Here is a 25245-nt window from a genome sequence, read left to right as displayed (position 1 = left end):
AATACTCTTATAGCTTACATAGTACAGCATATTTTAAATCATTTTAGTTTTGTCTTTCACATCAACAAAATTTGATATAAACTCAATCTCATTAATATATCTACGAGATTGGACCAAAATTATCAAATAGCCATACATACATAGAATGAAGTCTGACGTCCCCTCATAGAATATATCATTAAAGGATTTTAACCAATCTAATTTTAGTATGGCTCAAAGAGGCTAATCACTTTTAATATCGTTTTGTATGTGAATATTGATGTTTATCGAATAACTTATTTTAAAAATATATTTAAAGATATCAATTGCAATTTATATGTCGACTTCTGTATCGACTTTAATAGAATTATCAATTTTAATCCAACTATTTTTGTTAATCTATATATGTATAAATTTAATTCGAGTATAGCTATAATATTATTATTAAATATAAATAATATTATAAATATCGATTATAACTTAATTCTAATCTAATCGCAGCATCTAACAATTATCGATTTTTCTGCCTATGTCGATTTCAGTCGCAATATCGATTGTAATCTAAGCATCCAGTATTTCCATCCATCAATTTTAATCGAGATTTAGATAAGTAAAATGGGGAATAAAATAACACATTAAGCACAAATTAACGGACAGAAAGACAGACGGATGGCATTCTGCTAATGAGCATACTAGTATATAATTGACGGGCTCGCTCACGCCTTCTTTTGTCTGTTATAAAACAATTATACCTTACCCTGGCAATTTCAATTTGTTACAGCGCATATTCATATATAAACAATTAGATTCTCACTTTGAACTTGAATAGTGTAGAAAGTCTAAAAATTCTTAGTACCATATGGTATCTGGTATTATGCATCTGATAGCTATGCACTTACTCAATGGGAATTGCCCAATTAACAGACCAATCACATATCTCACATTCCATGGGGCATATTAGCTACGGCACATGAAATGTAATTCGATCGCTATGTGAACAAAAACAAAAACAGAAATGTTATCTAGAAATATATATTATATTTCTTAGTAATAATAATAGACTCTAGTATATATACTATATTTACAAGTAAGAGTATTTCGGCTTTCATTTCAACTAATTTGTGAAATGCAATGAAATGACATGCTTGCATTAATGAGCCTCTTTCACCCCCTCTCTTGCCGGCTGAATGTGAATTGAAATTCACTTAATTAATACGTTAAATTGATATTGGTGTGAGTGTGTGTGTGTGTCTTTGGTATTTTAAGAGCCGGCCCAGCACTGGCCAGGAAATCCCTTTAGACATTCATTTTCATGAGCTATCACGATTCGAATAAGAATAACAATATATGAAATTAATTCGAATTAGGAATATCTCATTTCAGATAATAGATATAGATATAGATAATAAAGGAAGTTACAGCTCTATGGGCTGCTTAATACAAAGTCCAAAAACAGTTGAATTTTTTCTGGTAACGGAGAAGGAGGAATCGGAGTAGGAGCCGGAGAAGGAGCCGGAGAAGGAGCCGGAGAGGAAGCCGGAGAAGAAGAAGCAGGAAGAGCTGGAGAAGGAGCCGGAGAAGGAACCGAAAAAGGAGAAGGAGAAGGAGCAAGAGTAGGAGTCGGAGAAGGATCCGGAGAAGAAGGAGAAGGAGCCGGTGTAGGAGTCGGAGAAGGAGCCGGAGAAGAGGCTGGAGAAGAAACCGGAGAAGAGGGAGGAGAAGGAGCTGGAGAAGGAGCTGAAGAAGGAGCCGGAGAAGGATCCGGAGAAGAAGAAGGAGAAGGAGCTAGAGTTGGAGTCGGAAACAGAGAAGGAGTTTACAGTATCTGAGCTGATCCACTGTGGTGATCCACTGGTTTTTTCCTAGGGAATTTTTTCATATGCTACGTCCCTAACGGGGTGATATAATTATGTCATCGATAGAGGAGGCCAACAGATATACAATTATCGAATTTTTAAGCTCCCAGCTTTAACACTCAAGAAGTTCGTACAGCTTTTGCGGTGGGCGAATTAATGAATTCGACTGCATAAACAATTGATTTGTATAGCGGCATTGTTATTTGTTTAATCAATAATTACTGTTTATTGTTGTGCAATGCGAGTCACTGCGTTGATTTGTTCAATCCGCCGTGAAATTGTTTACGATCGCCGACTATGATATATCCATCGTTGGCATCGAGTTTCGTGGCAGGTGCGTTAATAACTAAAGCACGTGTTTCTCATCATTTCGAATTGACAAATACTAAAATACAGGCATTCTTATTGATCATTCATGAAGTTTGATTACGCTCGTATGCCCTGTAGCCACTAGAAACGGGCTTACTGTGCTTAAGCAAAGGTATGTAACAGCTGAAACCATTGCTGGATTGAGGAATTTACAACCATGGAGTATGGGAATATACAAAAGATATACAAAAGAATAAAGACAAGTTGTGCAGGAATATTAGATAAGAGTAGCATAGTTCACTGTTGTTCACCCATCTCAGGGCAGCATATTTTACTGTAGTCCATTCTATATACATTCCTCAGTATACGCTCATCTAGTCCTGATCATTTTCGTCAATGTATTGAATAATGAAAGATAGAGAGGAAAGATTCCATAACATTTAAGCCTCATAAAATACACTTATTCTTGTAGCTCCCATATCTAATCCTTGATTTCTATGTTCGCTGCAGGGCATCTCGCTGTCAGGCATAGCCCACTGCTAGAGATGTTTCTCCTTTACCTTGTTGACAAGGTAAATAATCAATGATTCGCTTGCTATTAGGTTCGGTTCATGAACCTGGTTTTCAAACACGTTTTTTATTTTATTTGTTAACATTGTCTTTCAAATTCGCTTTAATCTTATGGCAAAATGTTAAATGAATGTTAAGTAAAAGTAGATTTCCGGCTTGAACCGTTTCTTCAGAAGTGTTCCCTAGTATATATGTACATATATAAATACTGTTTTTCATTGGATACGATATACAAGAAGTAAGCAGGATAATCAAGAGTTAAAATTTGTTTTCGGAACTACAGTAGAATCAGATTATAACGACACTCAAGGGACCGTTGCTATACCCGAAAGGCGCTATAACCGTATAAGTTTGCTCATAAAACGTTGTCTGGGGACCAGAATAACCGTATAATAACCGTACAGAGCTATAAGCGGAGTCGTTATGACCGTATTTTACTATATTTAACTTGCGATCAGTCGGAACTATCAGAAATTGAAAGACATTTCGAATCCTCTTTATAAAACAACCCTACCTTGCCTTAGCCCCTTTAACGTAGCTCTGGGATATATTATATTTGGACTTAAAATATAATGTTATATTATATAGTATATATATCGGCTTTAGCCTTACATACGATTCTCAATGCCATCCTTTTGGCTCCATTCGACACAATAAGCAATAAATAGGCTCTACTTCATTTGGTTGGGAATCGAAGATCGGAATCTCTTGCATTGTAATTCCCTTTGTAAGTAGCGCTTGCTAAAGAAAAGTTAAAAATTGTAAATACTCGTATAGTTATTGGTATTACCATTTAAATTGTCTCTCTTGTTGGGTTAGCAAGAGTTGCCCCAGCCTGTTCAGCTGACTGGATCGCGTCCTTGGCCTTCACACACTTTTCGCTTCGGCCAGCAGGGCCCCAAAAACTGGGTCTGGGTTGGGGTCAGGTTTTTTGTTGTTTTCGTTGTTGTCGTTGTTGTTGTTGCTATTGTTGGGTGCTTGGGCTTCACTGGGGCTTTGGCCTCTGGGCCTTAGCTGTCCTCTGTCCGTTCGGGCGTTGCTAGTTGGCTACCTGACTTGGGCACCTTGTTTGTTGATTGTTTGCATTGTTGCTCCCGTTAATAATTGTTATTGTTGTTGCCGTTGTTGTTGTTGTACGTGCTGGGCAACAGTGATTTCAATTATGGGACTCAATGTTGCTGTTGTTGTAATTTATTGACTCGGATGCTACGTGAGTGTTATTGAAAATGGTCATTTCGTTGCTCATGTTGCTGTCATTTGTTGCTGTTGCCGTTGCTGTTGCCGTTGACTACATACATAGCTATGCCGCTACCTCCACCCATATTATTATCATTATGGTTAGTCCGTCTGTTCTGTCCGGCCGTCTGTCTGTCCGTCATTTAATTTATTCAAACATTGAACTTTTATTCGCTTTCAAGCAAGCGAAAAGCTGTCGCTCGCACTGCACGTGGCGCCGGGGGAGGCGGTGCGGTAGAGGCGTTCTGCCCTGTGGCAGCTATGCACACTGAATTAGGCGTATTGCCAACGGTTGTTGCACGTTTTTCATTTTCTTCTTTTTTTTTTAAATATATTTCTATACTATTATCATTATGAGTTATCATAATTTTGTTGCATTAATTTATTTTAATTTTTATAGTTTTATGCTAAACTTCAAGGAGAATTTACAGAATACTTTGCATGCGCACATAGAGCAGCAGCAATAGCAACAGAGGCGAAACAAAGGCAAACAAACAATAAAAATAAATAAATGAGCTTAAAAAATAAATATATAAAAAAATCAATTATACTTTGAAAATGTTTATTTTTATGAGTAAAAATTAAAGTTTTTATTTGGATATTATTTTTAAAGAAAATAATAAAATGTTATTGAAATATATAAACATGCAAATGTATTTAAATATGCAATAAAAATATATGTGTAAATATAATATATAAAATATATTTTATGTAAGCTGGCTGATTTCTATATTATCTCACATAGCTAGAATTTACGCCTCGAGGCTAATATAATATAATGGAGCAATATTATTGTTTATTATGTTATTAGATAATCATATCAGGAATTTCATATATGTATGTGATAGTTTGATGGACTTTGTATATTTAAATCTTTGCACTGTCTGCGACTTAAATGGGAGCTCAGACTACTGACAATGTTAGCTCAACAACTCGGAAACTAATTAGCATAGAATCAGATTGACGGACGGACAGACCAAGCTCGACTCGACTCGATTGTATATTAATAGCATCGCATGTGGGTTACACACTTCGTAACAGTTTTGAATACACTCCATAAGTCGACGGGATAATTATGAAACAATAAACGGTAATTTGTCAAACTCTTCCTAATATATTTAAAGGTTTTCATTACATTTTCTACATAATAAAAATTTGGGTATGTTAGATTAGCCAATATAATCCTTATAAGTAGTAGTAGCAGGTGTACCTCCCTATCATACGCTATATTTCTACTTGAAGAGGATTACAAATTAAATACACTTAGTCTTAGTCCGACTGAAATTGAAATCCTCAATCATATTTGTTTCTGCCAAAAATCAATCCAAATCGAAATCAATCTTATAATTTATTAGTATTGAACTCGATATAAATATTTTCTTAAAGTATAGTATATAAATCAAGTTGAAGTACTGCTTCCTTGAATGGAGCACGAGCTCCTGGCAAGTATGGAATTTCAAGGGCCAGATTATCTTTCAGGCAATCTTGAATCCTTTGAAAGTATTGGATATTCAGATACATATTCAAGTATAATGTATAAGCGAATATTTTGCATTGGCGAGTATTGGTATCATATATGTACCTTCTGTATATGTCGGCCATTTTCAATACTCAACTCTTTTGCTTGGATGTGTTTGGACTTGTCTTTGATTTGAGACAATTCAAAAAAAAAATATATATGTATATCCAATACCTTATTTCGATGACTTTAAAGAGAATTCGAGGGTTTTAAATAAATTGATAGTCGTTGAAAGGATGCGATACGCAATGCTATTAGGTCAAGCATCGTATATAACATGAATCCATTGAAAATGAGAATATTTATGATATCAAAAATCTTGTAGTGAAAGGACAGGATAAGCTCTGTATTTCACTTATAAGGAATTCCGTATAGCTATTCCAACTTGATTTCCCTAGTTCAGTGAATTCAGCAGGGAAAGACTGCCTCAGGCAATATGAATATGCTTTGTTCAGTTGAAACAGTTAACACTATGATAAATCAACATGTAGATCGATTCCAACTTTTCATTTCTTGCTTAATATTTGCTAAATAGATTGTGACTCACTAAAGAGCTGGATTTATTAAGCAAAATCATAAAAAGAACAAATACATAAATTATTATTATCTAATGATATTGGGCAGACAGAGACAATTATAATAAATTGGTAAGTGAAGTGAAGTATTTGACTTTCCCAGAGCTAAGCCAGTTAGCTCAAAATAGAATCGAGAGATTCTAACGCCATTGCTTAGCCATAAATTAGAGCCCAAATGGAGCCACATAATAAAGCATATTGCCGTCATATTGTCAATAGTGATACAGAGCTTTGGGCTAGGTACGACAATGTTTTCTCTTGGCCTTCAAATGGCAGAGGGGGAGGCAGACACAGACTGAGAGAGAGAGGAACAGAGTGAAAGAGAGAGAGAGAGAGAGAGAGAGAGAGAGAGTGTGTGCTTGTTCCGAAACAGACTGAGCTAACAAAAAACCCCCCTCGATTTGAAAGATCAGAATTTTGTAGAGCATAAAGCCATTGACAGTGCGATCTCGAAACGATCGTGAACTGCTTATAGCGCCATAAAACACGCTACTTAGCGAAAGAAACGTTTTCTTATTTATTTCTTGTTTTTTTTTCTGTTTATTTTGGGCGGGCAGTTTGATGAATTGGTATGTGTCACGGCGACAGCATTTACAGATATTATATGATATGATATGATATATGATGTGTGTGTGTGTGTGTGTGTGTGTGTGATCTATTGGAACTCGTTTGGACTGTGTGGGACAGGCCTCCCAGGTTCGATGAGCGAGCTGATGCCCGCGGCTAAGGCCTTTCGCAATTGGCACAAAAAGCCCAAGTTTTTGGACGAGACTGCGACTTTCCATTGATTAACGATAATTAAAGAATTCCGCCCGGCTCAGCTGCTAATGGCATCGATATTGTGTCGCTCTGAATGAAGCGCTTGAATGTGAATTTGTTGATATGGTTGGTATCGATATGGATATGGATATGGATCTCGATGTGGATGGGGATATGGATATGGATTGGCAGCTCACATCTCGAGCACTTAGCGTGCCAGCGCTAATGCCCTCTAATAGAGCACGAATACAATGTGATATTAATTGAAACATGCAAGCAGCCAACTGGCGGGCAGAGCAAACAAACAAAACAAGAAAAACATAACAACAACCACAATGGGAACAATAACAACAACAGCACAACAACAACAAATAATCATAATAATAAAAGCAATAAAGAAACTGCTCTCGTCTCGAGGGGCAAATCCACGCCGATGACGTCGACTAGGAAGGCTATGCAAAGTCTAGCTCGAGCTCGAGCTTGAGCTTGAGCCGGAGTCTGGCGAAATTTACCTGGGCGGATCAGCACACAATTGGCACTCATAATCAAATGTAGAATTTATCAATTAGAGGAGCGTTTCTCACAGTAGACGCAATGCCTTAGCGCTTCCTATTGCAAAATGCTGTTAATTGCAATTTACAATAAGTGCAAACTGATCGAGCAATAAAAACTCGCATTCAAAATAACAGACAGTAAATAATATTTTCGATATTCGTTCACTTAGATACCCTAACCAAACACAGATTTCTCTCTTCTCAAGGATGTTCTCTCTCTCCCTCTCTCTCTCTTTCTTTCTCTCTCTGCTTAAGTGATGTTTGCATTTCTTTTGTTCGAATGCGCCGTTAAGCTAAATCTCGCGAGATTTATTCCAAACCGAATCGAGCTGTAAAATGTTTCTTATGTTCACAAATATCATTCTCGAGATATCGCAAAATACTCCAATTAATTTGAAATTTCACGTTTTTTTTTTTGTTTTTATTTTTTTTGTGTTTTGCTTTAATCCACTTAAAGGCAGATTGTTAAATAAATTTGAAACGTAAGGAGCATTTAAGGAAAATAATCGTCTTTATGTCATTTCAAATTTCTGGAGAGTTTTAAAATGCCGTTAAACCGGTTGAAAATGTAATATATATTAAATTTTTTATATATTCTATACTGCTTAAATATATTAAAAACATTAATTTTTACTAACAAACAGTTAATATAATGCAAAGAAAATCGTTTGGAAAAATGCTGCAAAATGAAGTGGAAATTGCAGGAATTTAATTAATTTTTGTATTGTAAAAGAAACTTAAGGAATAGTAGATGACATTAAAATGAAATTTTGTACAAAAAAATAATTGTTTACTCTTAAATAGAAATATATATTCAGATAATCGAATTATTAACAATAATAATAGTAACAATAATTATTCAACAATATATGCTTCTATTCTAAAATACATTTAAATTTGAATATACATGACAGAACATGTTTTATATCGAAATATTCGGAACCAAGGAAATTAGTTTCTTCTTAACTAAATTTCTGTCCATAATTATTATGTTTAATTTATTTATGCAGGTTTTATTGACTTTACAGACGATCTAAATAACTATGCATGAATAGAATATTGACGTCGGCCGGCTCTACGGCGGAAGAGGTATGTCCTGGATGCAGGAATACAGATGGCAATGCTCTGCAATCTTGTAGGATAATGCGGGATAGGTCCTGTTTCTAAGGTGGGAGGCAGCCTGAGAAGATCAGGGTTTCCGTCGGTAAGCAGCAATGCAGTCTAACACATCATACAGAGGAACGACCTGCTAGACCCCACGTCAGGTACATAAAAAGAGGAAGCAAACAAATATGAAAATAAGTTTTGATTTTTTTTTTCTAAAGTATTATTTTATACATTAGCTAAATTATTTGTATTATTGTCAGTCCCTATATTACTATATTATTCATCAATTTAAAATACTTTGGCCACAACAAAATGTTAGATTTACATATTACTCAAAATGTACTATTTTTTATAATTAACATTTTTATAGGCAAATTAAAAAAAAAATTATTAAAATATTATTCATTTATTATTTAATTTTATTATTATTTTTATTTGATTTATTTATTTATATATTTAAAAATAATAGATGCATAAACTCAAAATGTATTATTTTAATTAATAATTTGTAAAACTTTATTATTCTGAAATTATTATAGGTAAATTAAAAAAAAAATAATAATAATTAATAATTTGTAAAACTTTATTATTCTGAAATTATTATAGGTAAATTAAAAAAATAAATAAATAAAAAAAATAAATCATCAATCAAAAAATTTTTTTTCATTTGTTTTATTTATTGACATATTTTATGACATTTTTTGTAAAATTTGTTTATTTATATATCTAATAACATTTTTTAAAATAATTTTTTAATTTATATTTACTTATTTATTTAGGCATTTGTTTAAATATTTAATTTGTTATTTAAACCGTTTTTTGATTTTGGTAATTGTTGCTATTATTTATTCGTACATCTACTATTACAACTAGTGCAGTTATTATTGCTACTAGAACTATTACTGTAATTATGAGTATTACATTCATGAGAGCTCATATCTCAACTCATTTAGACCTCGCACGACGACTGGGCATGCGAACCAGGATCGCAGCCCGAAATCATCGGCTCGACACTTAGCGAAGGCTGCCTCTGATTGTTATTAGCCCAAATGTATAATCAAAGGCTAATTAACTCAAAGTTCCTGCTGAGATAAAGCTGGTACTTAAGACCACATACTATCATTAGGTACCGCTGTAAGTACCAGCCCAATGAAAAGGCGCTTAAACAATATGCCTGTTGTCGTGACTGGGCTGCTGGGTATCGGAATAGAATACAACAATTTGAACAAAGCGCGCAAATAATTAAGTGAATATTGCGGATTGCTATACTCCTTTCATGAAAGTGAAATGAGTATATTGGCTATCTGCTATGTCCGTATTGCTGTCCGTTCCGCCTGTCTGAATGAATTCCGCTGAAGACCGAAAACTATAAAGTATCAAGAGTGACTCCATCGGCCCACTAGAGGCGTGGCAAATAAGAAAATGCATATTCAGAATCCAAGGTAGTTGAAGTGCCAGAGAGTTGTAATTTGGAATATAAACTCAGGCTGACAGCTGAAAATCATTTAGATACGGCGGATATGTCTACGCCCATTTGGGCGTGGCGAATCACGTAAAACTATATATTCAACAGCTTAAGAGCTAGAGACTATCATTTGACATCCTCTATTGATTTGCACACTATATCCATTTGGGGGCGTGGCATATCGGAAATTAGGGTTTGCGAATGAGCATTCTGCAGTCGGTGAAGCCCGATTGCAATGTTCTTACTTGTTATTAGTTTGGCTTTCGGGAGAGTGTGCGGAGCAGGGGCATGGGGGAAAGTGATGGCTGGTGGGCGGTAGGTGGTTGGCGGTGGGCGGTGTGCGAGAGGGTGAGCCGTGTGGCCTCAACATCTTCTGTTTAATTTGTTGCAAAAATATTTGTATTTATATTTTTCATGTACTTACCGTTTAATACACATTTTATACGGCTACAACTCGCCTTTTGAAGCACCTGTGCTAATTTTCCCGCCATTGTGCGGGCCAACTAAGGGAAAACTGAGCAACGGAACGACGACGTCGGAGCGCCGCCACGACGAAACGGCTAACGATGAAACGTTGCGCAAATAACAAATATTATATGTAAATAATGAAAAAAATATTTGCCAACTTGTTGCTGTTGAATTGTGTGCTTAGAAAGAGCTACGTCAATTTGATGTTGTTGTTGCTATTGCTGTTGTTGTTGTTGTTGCTGATGTCTAGTTGTTGGCGTGTGGCATTAGCTATTTACTCCCGAGAAGGTCGCCCATAGAGAAACCGAGCTATTCTGAGTGGAAGTACTCATCAAATTCGGGCTGTACGACAGAGTTGAATTGAGTTAATTGTTTGCCTATCCGTACAAGTCTTTTATTGCGGCTCGTTGGCGGTATTATTGATCTTACAATTAATTGGCTTTAGCATTTGAAATCTTGCTGTGCCGGTTCCGAGTCGAGTCTCAGCTGCGATCTTCAATATCTCGCAAATTGCATATTTGCATTAGCTGCAAATTTTAAAAGATATTATATGAGAGAGCGGGGTCGGGTGGGGTGGTCCCACAGGTTTCGATTGTACTTCCCAAAGTTGCCAGATTCCAGTTTGCGACCCGTGTAGAAGGGAGGCCTAAGCATTAGCAATCGAGTCTTATACAGCTCAGAATATATTTTGCATTAATAGAGCGCATTTCGAAACTACAATTGGGGCTTGGGGAAATACTTCCATGAATAACATCAACCAAGTTTATTCCTAGTAAACCCAATTAACATCAATTTGGCTTTCTTGGCGAAAGTTTAATTTGTTTACAAAACGTTTTTAGCCATAATTTCAGATGAAATCAAGTGGGAGTGGTCCAGTCGAGAGTGCACGACTAGGTGATACCCTAAGTACGTTCGAGCTGCATGAACTTTTTTGTTGACTTTTGCATTTCCTTAAAAAATCTACAATTTGAAATCCTTTTATACACTGAACCCACTGAAAATGGGATATCAGGGGTAATGGTTTTGTAAAAAAAAAAAGGAAACGGGCAGAAGGAGGCGTGGCAGACCCCATAAAGTATATATAACTCTCCGTCAGTCCGTATAAGTGCGTCGATCTCAGAAGTTACAAGAGCTAGAGAGCTGAAATTTGGCATGCATACTCGTGGGTATCATCAGTACAAACTTATCTTATTTTTCGATAGCTCGTCCGACAACTTTTTTATCGAGAATAATCGAAAAATTGATTTTGTTTTTTTCAGCCTAATTTGAACACTTTTAGACCTTTGATGTGTATATACAGTTGATCGATACAAAGATTATAGAGTTTTTTTTTTTGGTATTATAAAGCTAGATTAAATAATCGATTTTAATCGATAATAAGGCAATCGAATGGGTAGAGCAGAAAATTATCAAATCACACTGTGTATTTGTAGCTCTAGCGCAAACGAATGGACAAACTGCCAAACGGACAGATAGCCTATCGAACTGAATTAGTTCTTTGCTCTAATCAAGTATATATTACATTATAGGATCTCTCTCGCCTCCTGAATTCCCAATCTAAATTTCTTCTAGTTGCGTATAATTACTCCTTGTTATTCTTCACTATTAGCTGAATTCCCATATTGAATAGGTTCATGAGTGCGTTCAACAGCCATCAAAAGTATTTGTATTTGACAAGTATTTGCTGTCAACAACCACCAAAATATTATGAACTATCTTATACCTAAATAAAAGTAAAGTAACCTTCACAAAAAATAGAAGACGAGCAGCATAAAGCTGAGCAGCTTGCCAAATGATTCATTTTACTGCTCTCGAAGAGCGGGGCGATTCCTCCATCTGAAGGCCGAATTGGCTTTCTACTCGAGGCAATTATGCAATATATTCAATAATATAGCACATCAAATAAGTATTGCTAACAAAAACTGATCCGATAAGTAAATGCAAACAGATCACAATATGAATCAATGAAGGAGCTTGAGCACTTTTGATGGAAAATATTAACTAGCTCTATCATTCCACTAGCTTTGGGTATTTATTGCAATCCTCTGGCAATATTTCTCAAAAAGAGAGTTTGGAGCTCAAAACCATAAAATCCAATAATAAACCCAATAGTCACCTCAGAAGGAAGTGTAAACGTTGGATTACACACTCAATTCGGGATGCGTAAAATGTTTTTTCTTTTTCTTTTTCTTTTAGGCCATTGGCAACGTAATGGCTCGCAAATTATCTGTTGTACCTGCAGCGCTGCTCATTAAGGCCCGTTAAAGTCGACTGAAGTCAATGAGAGGATCATTATAATAAACAGCTCGATGTGGACTCTGGCTGCAGCCATTGCATGTCGTATGTTGGCATTCGAAGCGAATGGCCATGCAAATTATGCAAGAATTGAGTGAGCCAAGCTAAGCAGTTAGTGGGCAAGACGGCAAGCCCTGCTGACACAGAACCAGTGCACCACACTGCACCACAATGCACCACGGCACCACTAAGCCACTGAGCCACTGAACCACAGAGATCTTAAGTGATTGCCAGCCGAGCTGTGGGCATTTGCTGATTTGTTTGCTGCATCGATGCACGCGGCGTATGCGCAATATTTGTGCAGCCTCCCGCCTCCTGCCGCCCCCCAGCGGCCAACTGCCAACTGCCATCGACCGCACCCAAAAGAATGTCGCGCCTTGCCCGCAATCTTTTGTTCAGCTCGTTTCCAATTCGCCTGTCGAGTTTTTTCTTTTTCTTTTTTTTGCTCTTTTGATATTTTTTACAGTGTTTTACGCGACGCTTTTTATGAGCCAACAATAAGATTTTGTTTGTGCAAGGCCGTTGGTGGCTCGTTTTGCTCAATCGTAAAAAGCCAAAATGCGATTGTTGCTGGCGCTGTTTGCCGTTGCGATTGCGCGAGCCTTTTCCAGCCTGGCCCAGTTGCTCGAATGGATTTTATTGATTTTATCGTTCTGGGCGATCACGTGCCATTGCAGCGCGCACAGTTCAAGCCGGTCCAGGCCCAACTGCAAAGCCTTTGGGCCTGGCCTCAATGCGTGCGTTGTCCGTGAAACATAAAAGAAGCAGAGATCAGACAGCTTCCCATACTAGATACGGGATTCGCGTTTAAGATAACAAATGCCGTACATTTCCTTGGGTAAAAGCCAAGACGTGACTCGGCCAGAACAGATGGACCAGTTCCACTTGCCGTACCAGTTTCGTATTGCATTTCCAATTGCAATATCAACACGGCTAACCGCAAAAGCCGCCAGCAATGCGAAAATGCAAGCAAGAGCTGTGTAAACAAGTAAAAGTGATGCTGCAGCCAATGATCGACTAGAATGCACTCATTAAGCGGCATGCGTGAGATAAGGGAATCTCACATCGATATGCATATCGATATATATCGAGTTGTATGCAAGTCAGAGTTTGAATTGAGTACAGACAGTCAGAGATCTCTTTTGATCTGTTGCATGCCTGGTCAAGCTATGGAATTTATGTGGACTATAGGGCATAAATGTATGCAAGAAATTATTGGTAAACAATTCAAACCAATGATAGACTAGAATGTACCCAGTAATCAGCAGTCAATGAGCACACTCATCGGGCATGTCTGATATAAGAGAATCTGAGATAGATATATATATATATATATGCGTGTTAACTTTCATCGATATTTATCGATTTTCCCGATTTATCTAAAAGAGTTTAGTTTTAGCTAAGCCGAAACATATATACTTGGACACATTATGGAATTCATTGCATATATAGGGTATAGCTGAAAAAAAAAAATAAAACATAATTTATGCTACTTTATTGCTATATGCTCTAGACTCGACTCCAATAATTTCAACTTTACTTGTGCTATGCATACCCTATCAATACAGTTTATGAGGTGGCAATGTGAGAAACAGGAAAAAGGCTAGACAGATAATTAGAAAGCGTAGGCAAAGTGAATAGAATCTCAGTAAATATTTGAATAAAAAAAACGATCATCTTTGTAGCTCGATCATGTTGAAAAAAGGACCTCCATCGCTACGAATCTACAGCCAGCTTACAGGGCATGTGGCAGTCCAGCTAGTCTAGCTAGAACTTAACAAGACTTGCCAAAAATGCAATTGTCTAGTGGTAAGGCTGATCGAGCGCCTGGTTAATGCACGTCCTTGACCATCGTAGGCAGCCAATGAGCACACGAGCAGAATTCGCAATGCGATAAATAAGTGAATAACAAAACAAAATGCACAGCGACTTGCATCGTTCCATTCGATTCGGTGCGATTCGATCCAAGTCAATCCGATCCGATCCAATCGGATCCAAAGAGGCCATATGCAGCTCAAGATTTATTTATAGACAGCGCAGGCTTTTAGCCTCCATTCGAAGCACGCTGCGTATGAGTTACGCCAAGTGCAGATCGTTACAAATTATTAGCCATGTTTTATGTTTTCTTTTTTTTTTTTTTGGTTTTTTTTTTTTAACTCTTTACATTTTCATACTCTGTTTATAAACGCGATAGGGGTATACGGAAATTATTTGCGTTGCTCAGCTCAGCTGATGAAGAATTTTAAATTGGAATGTTGACTAATACAAATGAGAGTTCTTATGCTAATGATGAGGCTAAAGATAATGATAATGCTAATGTATGCCAATACTAATGTCGATGTTAGTGAATTGATATAGACAATAATACTAATGATACTAATGCTAATGCTAATGCAAATGCTTATGTTAATGCAATTCGTTGTGCTCATGCTAATAACAATGATTATGATTATAATAATGTTAATGTTGATTCTGATGTTAAATCTAGCCCAATAATAATGCAAATGCTAATGCTAATACTAATGCTAATGATTATGCTATTGCTAATAATAATGCTTATGCTAATGCTAATGATTATGCTAATGCTAATGCTTATATTAACGCTAATATTAATGCTAATGCTAAATCTAATGCTACTGCTAATGTTAATGCTAATGCTTATGTTAACGCTAATAATAATGTTAATGCTAATGCTAATGCTACTGCTAATGCTATTGCTATTGCTAGTTTTAGCGCCAATGCCAATGATGTGTTAATGCTAATGCGAATGCTATTGATGAACGTTAATGATAATGCTAATGCTAATGCCATATTAATACTAATGGTAGTGCCAATACTACTGCTAATACTGATGCTAATGCTTTGGTAATATGAAATAATGCTAGTGATAATGATAAAGATTTAATCTTCATTTAATACTTCAAATTCATCAGTATTTCCAGCCAGTTCATTCCATTCTTTCCTCCGCCTTCATTAGTAAGGGACGATGCAGTCATAATGATCATAGCAATGCTAATAATAGTAGCTCTTATTAAAGCTAAACTTGTAATAAAACTACAAACGCGCATTGTGCAGTCTGTTACACCCGATAGTAGCATTCTTAATTGTACGGGTTTATCGTGTCTTTTTGTATTTTATTTGCTTTTGTGCATCGTATAGCATTTTAAAGAAAACGATAGCGCTCACTGGGTGCGTCCGAATGCACATGAATTTCGGTGTCGATGTCGACTTAATGCACCTTTCGCAGCAGCCCGCGTGGCTCTTTGTCAAAGAGCTGGCTCAAAGCTGATGATGAAGCTGGCAATCGCTGCCCAGAGGCCCCGTATCGCACTTGGCTGTTAGCTTTGGCTCAGATCCAATGGACAAGCCACAAAACGATTATTGCGCCGATGCCCGTTCAGCGATTCTAGTTTGAACTGGCCCAAAGCGGTTTCAAGCTGTTTAACGGCCGCTGCCATCGCTGCCATCGGCCGCTTGCCGGTTTTTCAAATGGGGGCTTGTTGGTGTCGCCGTCGCTGCTGCCGCCGCTGCTGCTGGTGCTGCTGCTGCTGACGTCGCTGCTGCTGTTGCGGTTGCTGTTGCTGTTGGTTGGCTGTGTTGAGCTCTATCCAAAGCTTGTCGTAGGTACACCAAAGCCACAGCCAAAGCCAAAGCCAAAAGCAATTGAAAGATTGATGGCTCTACTTCGGCGGGCTAATGATTCAAAGCAGACCGACGCAGCGGCGGCGGCGGCACCGTTTCGTCCCGCTGCTGATACTGAACGCGATACGAACATGCTCCACACCCACCCCCTAGTATAGATACCCCCCCCCCACACACACACACACACATATTTGTTTTTACCGTTTCTTGGCTGGCTTAGTCGATGGGTAGGGCTAACCGTCCAAGCAGTTTCCAAGTTAACAGCTCGAAATTTAACCAAATGATGTGTTAAATGGGCCAACGATTCTTAGATAAGAATAGAGGCGAAGAAGAATAGAAGAGCAATAAACCATGCAAATTAATTGACTTTCCAAGTCAATGGATTCGAATTTCTGAATCAAATATTATAATCGAGTTCATTATTGCTATCATTTGCATTACTATTGTCATCATCGATGGCTTCGTTAATGATTATTTATTATCATCATTATGATTCACTCTCACTGTTGCTGCGGTTCGCATAATCATTGTCATAAGCATCATCATTAACAGTAGTTCATCATTTAGCTAGCATTGTCATCATTATTAACATTATAATTGAAAGTATTATCATTACTGTTGTTCAATATATATTGTCGCTGCTCTAATCAGTGGTATTATCAAGATCATTGTCATTATCATCATCTAATTAGTATTATTGTTATATTCATATAAATTGTTATTTTCATTAGCATTGTTATTGCTATTATCATCAGCATTATCATTAGTATGAATCATTATCATAAACAATTATCAACATCAACAACAATTATCATAACCATCATCATTGTCATTATCATCATCTAATTATGAATAGAATGAACATTAGTCATTAGAATTGTCATCGATATCATTTCTAATTTTATTATTATTCCCATTAACATTATTATTAATATGAATTTTGCAATTCAATGTTTAATTTAACAACCATAAATTAACTATAAGTTAGTTGGACTCCCAACTAATAATATCATCGGCTCCATCTGAGGCGCGAATCTCTCTGACAATCTCGAATCAACTCGATGCGTAATATAGTTCGATATTGCTTTTGCGCAGCTTTTCTGAGAGTTTTCATGGCGAAATGCTGCTTAGCTGCCGCAAACCAATATTTTCCGGCGTGCATTAGCTGGCCGGAGTCTCCAGCGGGGTGTTAATTGGCCTTTGTTTATATTGAGAGAGAAGTGGACGAGTTTGGGCGTCGAATTTGTTCTTCATATTAATTGATTTAATTATGAGTGCGTGTGGTGCAACGCTTATCCGCAAAATAACAGTAATGCCCGGCCGGAGTAATAGTTTTATTATTCCCCTTCTCAGCATTTCATCGAACAACAAAATATTGCAGCAAATGTTGAAATATTTCTCTTCATATTTGTGTTTAATTGGCAGCAGCGAGTGTGGATGGAAAGCCATACAGTGGTCTACATATGTACATACATACATGCAAATGTGTGGCTTGTGTACGTGTGTAACTGTATTTATATCTAACACGCATTTGCATGTAGAGCTGGTGCTAAGTCAATAGACCGATCCCTCCGCTAACCCCTTTGTAAACGGGGTCCGACTGATAGCCAGCGGCAGCAAAGCGCGTTAAAGTTGACAGCACAGCTATCAGTCACACACACACACACACACGCACACACACGCACACACACACACACATACACCCACATAGTGAACTTGAAAAGGTTATTAAAAATTCAAGTGCGGTAGTTGGGTGCTAAGGTAAACAGTCGACGACGACGATGCGTCGCGACGCTGACGCCGACGCCGACTGCGACTGCAGCTGAGCAGCGAACAGCAAGCATAGCGCCAGTTGGTTATATAGCAGTTGACCCATATTGTCGCATGGTCGAGATCGCTGGATTTGCCACAACAATGATTTATGCTGTGTTTATATGCTGCCTGTCGCCCTGTCATCCAATTGCCTACACGCCGACTAAAATATACCCTATGAGTGGTGTCATGCATTATCAGTAACATTACCATAATCATTATGCTCTCACTACTTTCATTATCATTGTCATCGCCATTGTCACATCTGAAACATCCTGGGAACTCCTAGGAATGCCTGAAGATACCTTCCAAATAGTTAGCGGGGCAATCATCGATTCTATGAAGTCTTATCCTAGTCATGATACAAAGTTTTCGATAATTAGAGCTTGATACGTATGAAAAAAAAAGTCAATTCCGTTTTTGGATTAGCCTAGGTATATGATAGAGACTCAAGGACAATGTTCAAGGATTTGACTAGAGAGTAAATCCAGACTTTGAAGACAGGTTCTGTGGGTGACTGACGGAAAAAGAAAAATTCTAATGAAAGCAACAAATGGGATCCCTACTATATAAAAGAGGAAGTAAGGCGCAAGCTAATGCTCCGTGCAGCCTTGAGAACAATTTCAGCGAGCTGGCATGTTTATAATAGCTGATAGAGACAGATAGTCGAGCTGCGTGTGCTGGAACTTCTGAGATCTCCGGCTAGATTAAGAAATTGTCAGTGCAGTTGAAAGAGCACCTGCAGCAAACCTCTCTCTCTCTCTGAATCTCTGCTCTCTAATAAAAAAAAAGCTACCGACTATCTGTAAATTCGCAGTAAATGAAATAAAATCTATAAACTGCATTAGAAGACATAGAGCATACTTGGTGGACTGAAGAGAGAGCCGACCTAGCAGAAACAGTTGATAAAGTTCAAGTAGAGGCCTTAATAGAGCCAATGAGCCACAGGAAAGGTGCTGGAAAAAAGTGTGCGAAAAGGACAGAGTATAGATCGAGCACATAGAAAGCTCCACTATGAAGTTGTTGCTGGATAACGCCCAGATCCAAACTGGGTGGCAGCCTAAGCCAAAGAACTGAGCCACAATAAGGAATCATTAGCATTATCATTACTATATCTATAACCATGATCATTATCATAATCATTATGATAGTTAATCATAGTTAATGCAAACGAAGCTCAGCTCAGAGCGCTGCAGCTGTAGGCTTGGTAATCCAACTTATACTACTCTAACTTATACACAACTTATACGCAACTTATACACACACACACACTCACCTACAGGCGTCTGGGTTGAAGTTCGCATAAATGTATGCAATGTAAAATAGAATTGAACTCTGATAGATCAGAATAAAACTCTATTGATATTTAAAATAAATTTGAGTAATTCATTATAGAACAATATGATAAAAAATGGGGAAAAAATAACAAAAAGAAACATTTAAAAATTGAGCTTCTTTCATTTCTAAAAATAATCGAAATAAAAGAGAAAGTAAGAGGGAAATATTTTTACAGCAGATTTGATTGGGAATGAACATAAAAAATATTTAAGCCCATGACTGAATGTACATGCACTCTATAACTATCCATTGTGAATCGCTGTGTATTTTTGTGAATTGTTAGGGTATCTACAGTGCGTTCAGTTGGGCGCAATTCGGTTGCCCTCACATTTCTAAGAAGCAAAAATTTACGAGCATTTGCGGTACTCGTAAAAATGATTTGCATTTTGCTCTGGGCCGCAGATGCGCATGTGTGTGTGCGAGTGTGTGTGCTTGTATATCTGCTAGATATATACCCGATATATAGATAAATAGCGAGCCGTACAAGTCGTTCTTAGTCAGCTGGAGAATATGGCATTCAGCTCAGCGCATATCATCATAATTATATTTCAATTCTAATCTATTGTGAATATCTCTCACTCTTATACACACTATATGCATATATGTATGTGTTTGTCTATTGGGCTTGTTATGCAATACAGCGGATTTGACACGTGTCACACGTGTCTAACAAATGACGCCGACGTCGACGTCGATGCCGACGCCGACGCAGATGTCGACACAGTCGATCTATATGCATATAGCCATTTGATATAGCTTGCACGATAATTGCAGTGAGCATTACTTAACTGTTATTACCCCCTTTCACTCCCCGCTCCCCGCTCCCCGTCACCCCCCTGCCTTCTGCGCGGATGAGTCGGCAGCACTTGCAACTACGTCACGTGCTGCTTGAACCGTGTTCACTCCGGCGTACACTGGACCCCGGGGCGGCTTTTGGCAGATTTGTGCAGATTCTGTGCACTCTAATTGGCAGAGAACGTTCGCAAATTGAATCCCGCCAACTGTCTTATAAATAAATTAACAATTAATAGACTCGTTCGCGCCTCGCCAACACCAAGCGCTACTTACAGTGGAAAAGTATGTGCAAATATGTATGTATGTATATAGATATATATATTTATATAGAGGAAGTAAACATGGAAAGTTTATAACTAACTAATTTGCAGACAGTATAAGACGCTCATGGGACTGCAGCAGATTCTGCTTGGATGGTGATTGTGCTTTATATTACATAGATATGTAAGTTGTAGCTCTTTATAAGCGACTATTAACAGAACTTAAAAGACGTCAGCAGAAGACAATAAAATGACTATTGGAAAGCTGCACAAGATTATTTTCTATGAGGAGTATAACAGCAGCATATGAGTGTGCGAGCTGTAAGACCAGAATCAAATAAGAACAAAGTGCAGAACACACTGAGTCATACGTCTTTATAAGAGTCGAAATATATTCCAGGGGTATGGAGCGCTGCAGCTTAGTAGAAGACTGAAATTATGGCATAATTAACTATGTAATCCAAATAGTATAAGAATAAAGTGCGTTTTCAACAGTTTGTATAAGTTGATTTACCATAAAACTGTTATTGTATTACATAGGGGTGTATGTTATCTTTATGAGACTGTTACAAGTAATTTTCAGAACTACGTTTAATCCAATAGGAATAGCACGGATATTCCGCATGACTGACTATGTTAGCTGTTGCTCACAGAAGCACTATCTGATAAGAATCTAGTGAGATTACTATGCAGATAGATATGATTTAATTGAGATTTATTTGATCGGCTTTATAAGCCAAAATAAATTTGTATAAGACAAGCACTAATTAGCATACGTTTCATCTTCGTATAAGTAGCAAGCCCCTATAATAGGCTTTAAATAACTGTTATACACATAAACTATAACAATCTGGGTTTCATTACCAGAAAATAACAAGAGAAGAAATGAAAAGAAAATAGGATCAATAATACTGTCATATTTCTAGAAATATCTATGATATAGATAATACTTACTAATTTTTATATGACATATGGAAATTGGCAAAAGTTATAAATTACAACAGTTTTGAGCAGAAAATGCAAAAGTAACGCGAAAACAAAATAGGATAAATAATAATAGCATATCTCTAGAAAATTCTATAATATACTATATATAATATTCTGCCTAGCATATTTATAATTTGTAGAAGACGTATGGAAATGTGCCCAGTGTCACGTAAACGAAAGCAAATTATTAAAATGAAAAGTGTTTTTGTGGCTAAAATTAATTTTAAAGGACACGAAATGAGACGAATGCGTAGCAGCCATTTGTATAAGACGCAATTGAAGAGCTGAGAGCAAATGAGTGCGATTTGTATAACATATGCTTACAGTATAAGAGCTGCTATGCAAATTCGGCGCATGCACAAAAAGCATAGGTAAAAGAAAAGGGAAATAGAAATAATAAACAATACGTATATACACAGACACACATGTGTGTGTGCGTGCATGTAGGTAAGTAGCAGCCAGTCTGTGCGCTCGTACTTTTAACGAATATAAGAGTGACATTTCAGAGGCAATTAACGAAACCCAAATAAGTTGCCAAACGGCAAAAAGACAATTCGAAGCAGATTCATAGATGAGATATAGATAAACGGGAATAGATATCTGCTCACATACATACATAAGTATGCCTGAAGGTATGTGTGTATGTACATACATATGTATGTCTGTAAACATTTGTATAATCTCGTGACGTTTGTCGATGACGACGGCGACGGCAAAAGATGACGAAAAGCGAGGCGACTTTCGGCGGCGACGTCGTTTCATTTCGGCAAACAAATAAATAAATAATTAATAAATTTCAGACTGATACGATAAAATGGCCACTTTTTTGTCTCGCTACAATTGTTGTTGTTGTTGTTGGTGTTGTCTTTGTTGCTGCTGCTGTTGTTGTCATTGCCTGGGTATACGTATGCTGCGGCTTGTTTGGCGACTGCTACTGCGCAGCTACTGCGCGGCCACTGCGCAGCTGCCGCTTTTGTTTTCTCATTTCGTTTGCCTTTCGGACAGCATTCAACAATTGACGCAGGCTCTGACAGTGACACACAAAACGGGATGCCAGCGCATTAAACAGTAGCAAAAATGAGAGCGGGAGAGGGACAGAGAGAGAGAGAGATAGAATGCGAATGCGAATGCGAGTGTGAGTGTATGTGTGCGTCAGTGGAAGCATGAAAGAGAGGGAGGAGCGATTTATCAATCACAGCATGCAAATCGTTTTTCATTAACGGCAATTATTAGCAATTATTGCATTATAAGAGATGCTAATGGACAGCCGAGACGCAGCGACGCTGCGACCGCGACCCAGACCTAGACGAAGATCGAGAGCATTGAACAAGGAGCACACTCTCACGCACACTGTTACCGTAGTAGGCGTGGCTGAGCGGCGCGCAGTATCAATTTCTAATGAAAGTTGAAAAGCGCCGCTTGTGCGATTGGCTGAATGACTGCAGCAGCCCCGCTGTCCGTCCGTTAGTCCGTCCACTCGCAACTCGCAATCCACAGCGGCGAGCGCTAAGGGAGCCACAGTCAAGACAGGCACGAAGCGCCAGCAGCCAGAAGCCAACAGCATCGAGCAAGTTTGAAGCGAGTTCGAAGCCGCAGGCAACGATGCTGCGCAGTCAGCGCCAGCGGCAGCAGCGACGCAGCGTGCTCACCCGCGCACAGACACGCGACGCACGAATAGAGCCGAAATAAAAAGCTTGCGATTGCTATGAAGCTGCAGCTTCGCTTTATTTGCGCTCTTCCACTCATGGCGCGCTCCCTCTCTCTCGCTCTCTCAAACAGCTGCTGATGCCGTCGTCAGCGACGTCGACGTCGACGTTGACGGCGTGTAAACAGGATCTGAGCGTATATTACGTAGCGACTGGCTTTAAGCCAACATCATTCCCAAGCCGAACGCCAACAACAGCTGCCGTAGCTCCACAACACACGCTCCACGCTTCAAACACAACAAGCTCCACACACGAATAGTGCACGACGATCTGCGATAACGAGCAGCTGTTATATTTTTTTTTCGGGCCCGTTGTCAGTGTCAGTTATCTGGCCGCATCTCTGCCAAAACGCAAATATCCAAAGCAGCAGCAGCAGCAGCAACAGCAGCAGCAACGGCTCTCCTCAGCCCCAACACCCTCGCAGGGCAGCGACAAGTGCAAAAGTGAAGTGAACTCCACCATACCGATAAGCATCGCTTCGTCGGCTTCACTCTCTCGGGTCTCGCTCGTGTCGCGCTCGGCTCGCCATCGTGTCGCTCTGCGCCCGACGCTCGGCTTGCGCGCCGCTTCAAGTCCCATTGTAAATTACTTGCAAAGTAAAATTTAGTCTCGGCTTTTAATACCGTTTTAGTGCGTTTTCGAGTTGGTCGTGTTTTTTGTTACCAAAAAACCAAATACAAAATAAAATACAAATTTACAAAAATCGTAATCAACAAATAACTAGAAACATAATTTAAAGGCTTAAATCTGTGTCTGTGATATATCCAAAAAAAAATTTTAATACAAAATAATTTCAACTAGATTATCACATAAAACCAAATTTTTTTTTTTGTTCGGTTTTCTTCAGTTTTTACACAAAAACTTTTGAACAATTTGAAAACAACTAAAAAAAAAAAACTTTTCGCACGTCCTGCGTGCGATTGGCACACAATATTTTCGGTTTTATTTTTTTGTAAAAATTGAACGGAGATGTAAACTATTCGCCCCCGCCAACCGAGCAGCGCTTCCTATAAATTAAGAACAATTTTCTCCGTTTCGCACGCCGCAAAATAAAATAAATTCAAATCGAAGAGCAGCGAAGATTACGTAACACTTTGGCTGCAAGTACCATAAATAACTCTTATAAAAAGGCAAAACGATCCACTAAACAAAAAAACACCATAAATATCCCAAAAACAAATTCGAGACGGAAGTGTAACTGTTTTTTTTCTGCGCACAGCGGCGCATCCTGTTTGAGCTTATCGCGCACTTACACACCCACACACACAGAGAGAGTCAGAGGAGACACTGGCTGGCGCTCTCGCATACGTATAAGAGCTGTGAAAACGGTAAGTTGTTAAATACTGTAAATGTAATTTTACATTGGATTTCAGCCTTAGCATAAATAGCAGACAGAACTATGCAGCATACTAACAGTGGTATAAGAGTATAAGAGCGTGCTCTGTTGCGGCTGGCCATAACATGGCTCAAATTCGAGTGCAAAACTATTGGCGGTATAAGAGCCGCTGGGCAAGGCGAAAGGGGGACAGTCGGTCGCAGAGCACAAATAAACAAAAACAAACAACTATTGCATAGTGTGTTTCAGCAACAGAAACCATAAATAACGCGTCGAAATCGAACTGTGGGTGGAGGTGGAAGTGGAAGTAGAAGACGAAGTATATGATCAAACAGTTCTAATGAAAGCCAACCACCCCGCCCGCTGGGCAAGGGCCGGCGGGGAAGGGCGGGCCCTGGCGTGTGTGCATGTGTGTGTGTGTGAGTGCAGTGCAAGTCGTAAACAAAACAATAAACCATTAAGTACGAAAAAAATAATACAGATATATGTTCGTGTATGTCTCCGTATATATACATATATATATATATATGTATATATATATATATATATATATATATATATATATATATATATATATATATAAAATATAAAGTTGTAAAAAAATACATTGCGCATGCAAATTTAAATGCCCAAAACTAAAGAGTGTATAAAAGGGTATATATACATATAGATATATG

At 38.1% G+C, this 25245-nt stretch overlaps 1 protein-coding gene and 1 long non-coding RNA gene across 2 annotated transcripts in view; one reads left to right on the top strand and one right to left on the bottom strand.

Annotated features, from left to right (window-relative positions):
• Positions 1-8043: 8043 nt before the first annotated feature.
• LOC149268047 (uncharacterized) lies at positions 8044-16459 on the bottom strand. Its single transcript, XR_016271236.1, has 3 exons — positions 10556-16459; positions 10354-10489; positions 8044-8603 (listed from the first exon to the last, which is right to left on the bottom strand). It is a non-coding gene; the product is annotated as an uncharacterized LOC149268047 (long non-coding RNA).
• Positions 16460-23387: 6928 nt separating this feature from the next.
• Positions 23388-25245, top strand: part of LOC108618213 (UNC93-like protein) — a 31573-nt gene continuing 29715 nt past the window's right edge. Inside the window, exon 1 of the mRNA XM_018014134.2 lies at positions 23388-24560. The gene's annotated coding sequence lies outside the window, so the exon portion shown is untranslated. The remainder of the gene's footprint in view (positions 24561-25245) is intronic.

Source organism: Drosophila arizonae, chromosome X (assembly GCF_054131065.1).
Source record: "Drosophila arizonae isolate 15081-1271.41 chromosome X, UAZ_ARI_1.0, whole genome shotgun sequence".
Classification (NCBI taxonomy): domain Eukaryota; kingdom Metazoa; phylum Arthropoda; class Insecta; order Diptera; family Drosophilidae; genus Drosophila; species Drosophila arizonae.
Note: the sequence above shows the minus strand (reverse complement) of the source record. Positions and strands in the feature narration are given on the sequence as shown.